The following is an 11,151-nucleotide window of genomic DNA, read 5'->3' on the forward strand; positions in this document are numbered from 1 at the left end:
TGCAAAAGCAGAGTGGAATAGATTTAACCTTGAAATAAATTGCAATCTGTGTGAATAATTAACCAGTAGGGTGCCTTCACAATGAAGTGGTGGATCCCTATAGCTTTGCTTTTTTCAAAGAGCTGATATCTTTTTTTACAAAATATACTTAAATCATCTGGAAGAAATTTACAGCCCCTGTACTGAGATTATGGGCTGGAGACATTATAGCTTCTTTTGATTTCTGGAACCATGAATCCGTGAAGAGTTTCTGTTCTTTGCAGACTGTGGCATAGCGACAGAATTGTGCCTATAGTCCTGCTTTGCTCATGGTACTAGTAGTTCTGTATCACATTAATGTGTGTAATTAAAAGTCATCTCTCAGGAGTTCAGGTGATTTCCTGAAGTGATTAGGAAGTTTTCTCTACCTTTCCCCCTCACTTCCTGGGCAAAACTGGCCAGATGTACTTTTTTTATCTTTCTCTCCACCAAACTTATCAAAAGTGAGATGCTGGATAGCGTAGACTGGTGGCTGGAGAGGGTGGAGATTTCACACTGTCTGGCTGGAATTTCTTGTTCACGACCCAGCTTTGGGCCTAAAGAAGAGAGATCAGTCATAAGAGGAATGTATATGTTGCTGTCAGAGAGGAGGTGTTGGGGGTTTATGCTTACAGTTGGGTGGAGGAGTGGAGGAGACTCTGGCTGCAGATGGGTTCCAGTAATACCACTAATGATGTCACTATAAAACATATTTATACATAGCATGATTAAAAGAGAATGTGTGGTTCCTGTTGACCTGCCGCTGAAAAGAAGTTTGTAACTCAACTGTAAAGTCTGAGGGTTATATTGCCATGCAGATTGAACTAGGCAGTAAAGACCTGTTCCTCATAAAACTACGCAGGTTTAATTCCAGCCCCAAACCCCTTTTATTTATTAATATCAGACTTGGAGATTTTAGGAGAAGCATAAGGAACAGTCTTGTATCAGCAGTTCTTTCTGGGCTCAATTCCAAAGTCTTTCTCCACATCGTATCCATGAATATATCTAATATTACATCTGTGGACATTCTTAATAATTCAGTTCCTTGGATCCCAGAGGCCAAATTCATAACTTTCTTTTTTTCCCCCTCAAGGTTCTACACTTATAATGCAAATATATATATTGCACTTCTTTTTTTTTCAGTGTTGGGAGAAGTGAAGGGGGGAGATACTCTTGCCCCCTTCTCTTTCAGTCTAATAACTTCCATGAGTAGGTGCTACTCAGCATGAGGGACTATGAGAGCAATCTCACCAAGCTGGGCTGGGCATGAAATTCTCTTTTGAAACTGGACCCACATACAAGCCCACAGTCAGGGATGGGGGTATTTGAAATAGTACATTGCTGATGGCTTCAGATTTGGAGTTCTGGCTTTGGATCTTTTCCCAGTGGAGGTAAACATGATTATACACCCTAGCAGGTGTTATATAATCTCTAGTCACATTTGGATTCACTGCTATATATGTTTGATACTTCCTCTCATACAAAATATTAGAGATTAGTTCTCTTCAACTCCATCTGTGTAGCTGGGTTTTTTTTCCTATAAAATTCAATAACAAGAAAAAATCCAATGCATTTATACTCACAGAAAACCAGTCATGCAAAGCATTCATTTATGAAAGAGAGATGGTTACACTGAGTCAATACTAATACAATTACCTACTTGAACAAGCTCAGTTACTCAATGCATTACCTAATTCTGCCTTTTGAGAGTCTTGCTAGGTTGTTTTTTTCTTAAGGTTCTCTTTCTGTATGCTTTTATTCTTGTGTTTTCGGGAACCACCAGTGGCTAGAAATGCAGAAGTACACACTGTTGTCATGGAAAACCTGACTTACCTACACAGATATCTTACCATCCCTGCAAACAAAAAAACAGATGCAAGATTTGCAAACTATATTTACAGCTCTGAGACTCAGTAGGCTATTTGGTAGAGCTGGGAAATATATTTTTTTCTGTCAAAATCTTTAAATAACCTTTTCTTATTCCCAATGGGGCCAAAGTTTTCTTATTCCAAGTGGGACAAAAGTTTTGAGGGGCAAGGAAATGAGTGGGATAAAAATTGTCTCTATTAAATTTTTAGATTTATAAAAAGCCCTCTAGATGACTTCTCATTTTTTACCTTACTCTATTCCAAATGTTTTGCTTCAATTTAATTATGAGTTTCATCACTAAATGGCAAACTATATTGAGATTAATTTGGAGAATATGGAAAGAGGAGGATTTTTACTATTTCCTAATAGAAACTGCTTTGAAATTGATAATTTTACATGAACCCCCCCACACACTTCTGTATAAATGGTGCTTTCCAAACAAAATATTTATGTTAAAAAGTGTGACTAGTGTAGTTTATCAAAAATTCTTAAAAATGAAGATTGTTCATTAGAAGTTATATCTCTGACCCTCTGAAATCAATGGGAATCTTCTAGTTTCTAGAGACTGTATTAATTATTTTTCCTAAGTGTTATATGTCAAGCCCATATTAAAGCCAAACTCATATTAAAAAACAACTTTAAATAGGTTTCATTTCACCTTAGGGACCTACTGAAGTTTACTATAGCCTGACATCGCTGCCCAGGAGCAATGAAACAGGAGCTGATTTAAACTCTGCATCCAAGGAGCGTGGAGGTGCTGGTCCTTCCCCTTTACTTGTAGTTAGAGGAAGCTGCTCCACTGCACTTACCTGCATGGTTGCACTTGATCCTCCAAATTCGTGGATTAACCCAGAGTGTCGCACTGATCACAGTCTGAAGTCAGTTCAAAAGGCACCAGAATCCAATTGTGATCCACATAGAAGTGAGAGGTAAAGATGCTCCTCTACCACAGCTGTTCATCTCATAGTGTTATGAGCAAATTTAAGTGTATGCCATTGGGCATTGCATGCTTAGCATTCATCTTAAGTTTTCCATAACATATTTAGTAAATTAAAACTCATATACTCCCTGGAGAACAAACAAGAAAACCCGTTCCTTCTCCAGTCCCCACCTTGTTTGGTTTGATTTTTTTTATCAGGTTGCATGATATAGTATAAATAAGAACAGTTCACAGTTCAGTACTGCTGTTTTAGGCAGTACCTAATCTTTTTTGGTGCAGGAAAACAATGAGCTCTTGGCTTCTTTTTTTAATGTGTCACGCACAGGAGGAATTCCTCATGTTTTACACAGTCAGTTGCTGCTAGATTTTTTTCTGCCACTGGCATTCAGTCTTTGTTGTTGCTGCATTTGCCACATCTCTAAGTGCATAATAACAATACAATACATATTAGCATTAGACCTGCCACTATGTAACTTGCTGCTATAGCAAGAACAGTTTTCCTGTTTTTGGTCGGGGGGAGAAACTTTCCTAAAAACCCTTAAATTAATCAAATATTCCCAGTGTGCACCTTTTACTGTCAAACTTTGCTGCTTTTCGGGCAGTGTGCAAGTGTGCAGGGCACTGTTACAGCCTGTGAGTGTGCAGGATGCTGTTGTGGGCATGGTGTGTAATGGAGGAGCTGGGCCACTCCTCTATCACAAAGGGCCACGCCTGACAGGAGCAGAACAGGCTGGAATCAGCTGGAACCAACTGGAACTGGCTGGCACCTGCAGGCTGCAGCCCTTACACGTCCAGACTTGTGACCTCTGGTCTGCTGACTTCCCTTTGGGACAGCTCTTGGACTCTCTTATCCCCATTAGGGCAGCTCTTGGTATCTCTTATCTACACACCGGAACAGCTCTTGGTAACTCATCTTCCAACTGGTACGGCTTCTCTACTCTCACATCTTCCCATTGGGACAACTCTTGGACTCCTCACATCTTCTGCTTTGTATAGAGATGTGTCATTGGCAGCCTTACAATCCTGCAGTGTTAATCAAACCAAACAGTGGGCTTATTTTGTTTCTAATACAGATACAGAGCCTTAATTACTCCAGTATTGTTTTAACTACCTCAGCACGTTCTTATCTGTTTTACTGCACTTCATTTCATATTACACATTTCCAGTTGGAGGCTTGACAGGAGGCAGAAGCAATCAAACCATATTGTCTTGCAAAACAGTGGGGAAACTGCCATGTCTCTCATGCAAAAGATTAATCATAGACTGTGTGCCGTCTTTGTTAAACAAAAACATGTCTCACTTAAACAGCTTAAAAGTTACCTCCTGTGTGATGCTGTCAGGGTGGGGGCCAAAAGTCAGACGTCTAAGCAGTCGAATCTTTGAAGAAGCAGCTGCTTTTTTTTTTTTTTTTTTTTTTTTTTTTTTTTTTTTTTCTCTTGTAAATCCTACCATAAACTGCTGCGGCTGATCTGGGAGCAGGATGCTTACAGGAGACTGCTGCTGCAGAAGGGAAGGGAAGGGAAGGGACAAACTGTTGCTGGGCAGATTAGTGAGGGAAGCCGGGAGTGCTTCAGGTGGAGAAGGAATAGGCTGCTGTTGCCAGCCGAGGGAGCTGTTCAGGTGCAAGCTTGAATTTTAGATCCAGACATTTTCTCTGGAATATAAGGAGCCTAATTGTGTAACTGCTGCCCTAAAATACCCGTGAGGACCAGGCACTTTATTCCTAGGTCTGACAACAGCTTGGAGAAATCTACATAGGTGCTGTCTCCCTCTTCACTGTGTTTAATCTCAGGAGGTAGGGCTATATCCAGAATTATTAAACAGAAAAAACAGGAGTAGCAAGACTTGTGACGAGGCAACAAAAGTTTATTTGGAATTTTTACACACAGATTTATTAAGGAATGCTTCAGAAATACATGAAATCGCTGTAGGGATTGATTTTCAATCCAGGAGTGTAACTCCTCCATATTGCATATATTGTGATCCATCTTGTCCTAAACATCTGAATTGAAGGTAATGCAGCACAGAGGATTGGATTTTTATTAATCTCACCAAAATACAGAGAAATGGTAAAACGTAAAAAAAAATGCAGGTGGTGGGGAGGAGGCAAATAGAAAGTCCTGGCACAGGGACTTATCCTCTGCTTGCAGAGAATGTGTCTAATCTTCATTAAAAAATTCAAAGCCTGCTTGGCATGGATCCTAGATGTGTAGCAGTTTGTTTAGCAAAGATGGAAAGCTCACTCTACATTAATTCCTAATGGTTTATTGCAAAATGTTCTATAATGATGACGTGCTTGAGCTGTTAATTGATTATGAAATGCCTTGAGATCTTTATGAAAAGCATAAGATACAACTATTATTGGATCATGCCGCTCATTAACTTTAAAGAAAATAAATGTGCTGTAATTCCAACTGTCCTGTAAATCTCTTCTGTTTGGAAATATTTTCATGTCATCCTTCTTTTCTCTGGTAGTATCAGTGTTTGCTGCTTGTTCAAATTCCAGTACATTTAGGGAGATTAAGGGCATGAACAATCTGACTGAAGTCAACCTGAATTGTTCCCACTGAATACAGAGGAAGTTGGAGCAGTCCTTGTTTGCTCTGTCCAAGTCTGAAAAGAAAATCTCTGGAAGATTGTGACAGCCATGGGACTTTCCAAAGAGAGGGGACGTGAAAATTCTTGTTTCTGAACTCAGAGAACTACTTTATCCTAGAACTGTTCCAAGCTCCCTGCTGTCTTTTGTTATCAAAAAAAATCTGCATAAATGGTGAGGTGTAGGAGATTGGGACAGTGTTTTCTGTGATACTATTTCATCTAGCATACTCAAGGTCTGGGTATAATTACCCCATAACCTGGTTTCAAGAGGAGTTTGAATTCTCAGGGTACCACTGAGACATGGTTAGGTGACACTGGCCAGTGCATAAGGGCCAGTCCAGGAAAGGAGATTAATGAGTGGGATTTTTACCTTGTTCTGAAGGGAGCTTAGGGAAAAAGCTTGGCAGTGAGCCTCTGTGTAGGGCTGAATTTCAGCTCCAGTTCTCACACTTGAAGCAAGTCCATCATAAATGGAGAGCTGAGAATTTTTATAATTAATGCATTAGAACTAATTTACCTGGAGACATGAAAGTTGTATTTTTAAGCATTTTTACCTTATACCATATCAGAAATAATGCTGTTGCCACCAGTTATTTGGGAGCAAACGTGTTGCAAAAAAACTTTCAATTTTATTGGAAATAGTGTAGACCCCTAATTTCTGCAGAGCATTCTGTTTAGAGAAGTCAGCAGACAACTGCATTACTCCAGACCTCAAATGCTGACAGGTAGCACTGGCACTCTGGAAGGTGAAAGTGAATTCTGGATATTCATAAGTAAATTGAAGTAAATGATGTCCCATTGTTCTTTTGCTTTCAATCAAAAAATTAAGAGAGAGAGAAATAGGAAATCCCCCCAAATGTAATGAAGTATTTGCATATAAAAATATTTTTAACTTACATTCTTTGCTTATTGGCAGTCTTTGGAAGCCCATCATTTCTTTCTGATGTTAAACTTACTAAGAAAAAAATTCACATTTCTGGGGATGTAGAAGTTTGTTTTAAAATTTTATTGTTGTTCATTTATTTTCACAGGATGCAGACCTTTCCAGACAGAACAATTGTTTCTAGACATGAGCAGGAGAAAAATGTAAGATTCTGTGGTGCTCTGTTGTTTTGGTTTTTTTAAAATATCCCAGATAAATGTTTATAGACGCTATATCAGTAGAAAATCTTACTATGACAGCAAAGGAAATGTGGATGTTTTCAGTTTCTCATCCTGAGTGTGCAGCTTTGTGACTAGATAACCATGAACAAATGACTTATTATATCAAGGACTAAAGTTAGTGTTATTTCTACTGGTGTAAATCTGGAATAACTCCACAGAAGTCAATGGAGTTAGAATGCCAATCCAATATTGTTTCCTCATCTGTAAAAGAGGTTAATGACATTATCCTCTCTTGGGGAATATGTCAAGGATATTTAGTTAATGTTGACTCTGTAAAATGCTAATTAATTGTTAGTGCAAAAATTTGTACTTTACAGGTGAAAGAAACAGCACACAAGGTACTCATGCTTAACCCACTCTGCTAAAGATAGATTGGCTTTCATTACAACATCTCAAACAGTTTTCCCATTATCTCTTTCATTTGGGAGGCAAGACTGATCCATTCTATTAGGAAAGCAACCAGATGCATGTAAATAAATTAACACCGAAAAATTACCAAGCGTAGCATGTGCATATGTCCTACACTATGCAGCTTGCTTGTGTACTGGTCCAAGAAAAACATTGTAAATTTAAAATAAGCAGCTTTGATTCTGCTAACTAATTTGTTGTTATATATAGACTGGGAGAGAATAAAATATACACAGACAAAATGGTGGACAGATAAATAATTACTGCCAGAAGTGATCTGCAGCTTTCAGGCAATCCTTTTAACATTTTTCTGTCTCATTATTTCTGTATATAAATGAGAAGTGTCTTTGTAAGAAGCAGCATGAAAGCCCTGGTATATGTCTTTCCAATGCAAACAGAAACATGACTGTAATTCTTAGTAACTCAGAATTAGCAATTTATGAAGCACTCATGGGACACTGTCACAAAGTAAGCAGAAGCATGCAAAAAACTGCAATAGCAGTAATTTCCACTTCTATTTTGAGGTTCATGCTGGTAATTCTCAATGCATTTTTCACAAATGGGTGCATAATTCCCATTTTGCAGATGTGGAAAGGGATGGGCCTGGGGCAAGTGCCTTGCCTGAACAAAAGAGTGGTGAAGGAGGTGCAAGGAAGCCATGCAGAGAAGAAAGGGGCAGGAGTGGGGGTGGCATTTCCAGCAGCAGGCATCCCACAGAGCTGCTCCCATACCCACTTTCTCACATGGAAAGAGAAACTTGGCCTACCAGTCCCATCATCTATCCATTGACATTAGATTAAAGGTAGAGGACAGAAGGATACCACATAAAATAGCATCAAGGAGCTCTTCCTTATGAATGACCAACTCAAGTATTGGGATCTCCTGGATTTTTTCAAGTGCTACTCTTTTCAACAGATGTTTTCATTGCATCTTCAACTAACAGACTCCCAGTCTCCTTTTGTTATTCCCTCTACTAGTGCTGCATGATGAGGAGGCTGACTGAACAGCTCTCATGTTCTAATCTTTCCAGGGGAAATCTTTCCCTTGAATCTGGTCTGTAGGACACATCTTTCCAGCATAAACCAGCCCAGGTTTCTGTTCAGTCTGCAAGGACTGGTGAAAACAGCCAGTGATGGTTAAAGCTTCCTTCTGTCTTAGCCATGTGACTGCGTCCAGTGAGATAGTATTTCCAGAGAAAAACATTTTTAACCAGTTCTGTATTAACCAATAATATTCTTACATGGAACTCTTGAGCTGGCAGTTTAGTTCAGTGGCTTTGGGCACCAGCTGCCAAGTGTCTACACAGGATTTCAAGCTGGCTCGTTCCATTCATGTCATGAGAGCTACACTGCTGCTGGTTCCTCAGTCATCATGATACACAGCCTGGGTTTATTAACATGACACAAGAAGATGCTAGACTTACCTTTATTGCCAAAACATTTGCCAATGAAAACCTAAAAATTCTACAACAATCACTGGAAATCACACTCTGAGAAAACATTTTATTTCCAAAATTAGGTTTTTGTATATTCACATGCTAAAAGGAAAAGCAGCAACAATATTTCCTCTAAAGTCTTAATTTAGAAAAGAAAATAATAAAGTAACTTTTTCAGTAGCTTCTATAAATTAGCAATAGCACTGGTTTGGCAAACTTGTCCTTAAAATGAGCTCATTAAATCTAATTGTACACACTGTATAGCAAAGAATCATATGAAAAAAAAATCTCTGAGTTTTATGTCCAATTAAAAGAATACTCTGTAGTGTTCAGCACTGATTCCAGTGGTGGATGTCTGCCAAGATACATTTAACTAAAATTAATACACTTCGAGATAGAATCAGCCCTGACAACAGGGAAGTAATCTACTAGAGGCAATAACTCAAAGATCACAGCAAAATGGCATGTTAAAAGAAATCATAAACTTGGGAAATTGTCGATTTTTATTAAAATATATTATCTCTGATTTAAACAGATGGCTTAAAAGAGATTAAGATATTTTTAAGATTTTGTAACTTGATCGTCGTGAATCAAAATGAATGAACACATGCCTTGCAAGTAGAAAATAGGGCTAATATCCTCCCCTACAGTCAAAAACAAAGCAAAAATGCACAACTAAATAATGTGAGGATGAGCTCCAGAGTGCCAATTTATGCATCAGGAAGTCTGGACTCAGCAGGGGAACCCAAATAACTAAATGATGCATATCAGCTCCATACTCCCAGAGAAAATAATTGGACACCATGCAGGGTAGCCCAGAATGCCACACAACAAAGGCTTAGTGGCTGGCCAGTATGAGATTCTCGGGATTACAGGTGCCTGAGCAGTGCCCTGTTGCTGCACCTCAGAGCTTCTTTCTGCCCAGGACACACTGCACAGAGCCTTCTCCCCAGTGCAGTGGCCTAGCTGAGCATGGCTCATTCTTTCCAGGTGAATGGAATGGCTGAAGGACAAACCTAACCTGGAGTCTCGACTCATTTGTTCACTTTGAAAGCTCATCTCATGACTGCCTGGTGTAAAATGCAAGGATCATTCAGAGCACAGCAGAGAATTCAATCTTGGCCTGATTTCCAGGGCCCCTCCCCTTTCTCTCTGGCATTGCCCTGTCTGCTTTCTTTGCAGTCTCATTCCTGGACTTGCAGCAGCCCCTGTGGCACAGGATGTGCCCCTAAGACACTTTTCTAGCCTGAGACAGAGCATCTTCAGGTTAAGGATTAGCCCCAAATCTCCACTGCCCTGGGTAACAGGACTGAAGAAGCAAAAGCAGCATCACTTCTGTGAAGGATAACTTGACTGTCATGCTTTATACTGAAAAAATACAGTCCTTATGTGGTATATATTTAAGTTTATAGCTCACATAGCCATTTCTGGTTCCATCATGGTGGACTTCTGTTTTCACCAAGCAGGCACCTACTTTCACAGAAAAGAGCAATACACAGAAGTCTCATTTCGAGTGTTGAGAGAGCTTCCAAGTCAAGTAGGGCCATGCCATCTCCAAAAGTAGGTTTTCTGTGGAACATGGGATTTTGAAGATGAATTTCTTGTGTTCTTCCCAACTTCCTGTCTCTAGGCACTGAAGGGATGTTCCTAGAATTGCTCCTGGCTGCAAAGCATGATACCAGCTATGGGGCAGTTGCAACCAAAGGACAAACTTGAGTTTCATACTTAAAACTTTACCTCCACAACTCTCGTCACATTTTGTTAGCTCAGTTCTATATGGCCTGAAATGGACAGTATGCTTCAATATACTTGTCAAATGCCTTTCCTCTGTGAATCAGGATTTCTCAGAACAAAATCTCATATTAAATCTTTAGTATTTTAAAGTAGAGATTAAAAGACCACATGGAGTGGTAGCTAGCAAGCAAACAAGAAACTTATGTTTTCAGTAAATCTGCATATATTTGTGTCTCCCATCACTGCAGTACCTGAAGGATTTATTGCCTTTACATAGCATTAGCGTTAACCTAATTTTATACTGGTCACTGAAGCTCAGCTTTTTGAGTCCCAGTCCAGTGTCTTCCAGTAGTTCAGGCATTCTGTTTTTAACTTGATTGTTTTTTCTGCTAGTGTTGCTTTTCTGGAAATAGAATCACAAACATAAACATTGTCTAATTCTGTCTCCTTCATTCTTAAACCAGTGTTCATTTCCATGGAATGAAATTTAACTTTTGGCAGAGGACTGAGCAGCAGATCTAAGCATATTGAAAAGCACTGATTGGCCAACAATCTCAGTGTCTCTCAGTGATTTGTGCCTGGCTGTTCCCTGCCACCTGCACTGGAATGAGATGCCTGACCAGGCAACCCAGCCCATCTGAAAGGAAGTTAACAGATAATATGCAATAAAGCATTATTGTTTCCCCAGTATGTGTTTACTCTGTATCACAGAGAATCCATTTGTCAAATATTAATTGAATTCTCCAACATTTGGCATATTTGCATAAGTATTATGAGATAGAGCATTATCTCCCTTGGTGTTATACCCATTTCCTTTAGATGGTCTCTCTTTGATCCATTAATCATGTTTTCTGTATCCCCCCACAGAAACTTAATTGCTCACATTCTGTAGAACCCACTCACAAAGAAAGGAATTAGCTCTATGTAAATCTAAGGTTATTACCTTGCCTCTATAAATGTAAAACAATTAAATTATCCTCTACAA

The sequence above is a fragment of the Zonotrichia albicollis genome, chromosome 2 (assembly GCF_047830755.1).
Source record: "Zonotrichia albicollis isolate bZonAlb1 chromosome 2, bZonAlb1.hap1, whole genome shotgun sequence".
Lineage (NCBI taxonomy): Eukaryota > Metazoa > Chordata > Aves > Passeriformes > Passerellidae > Zonotrichia > Zonotrichia albicollis.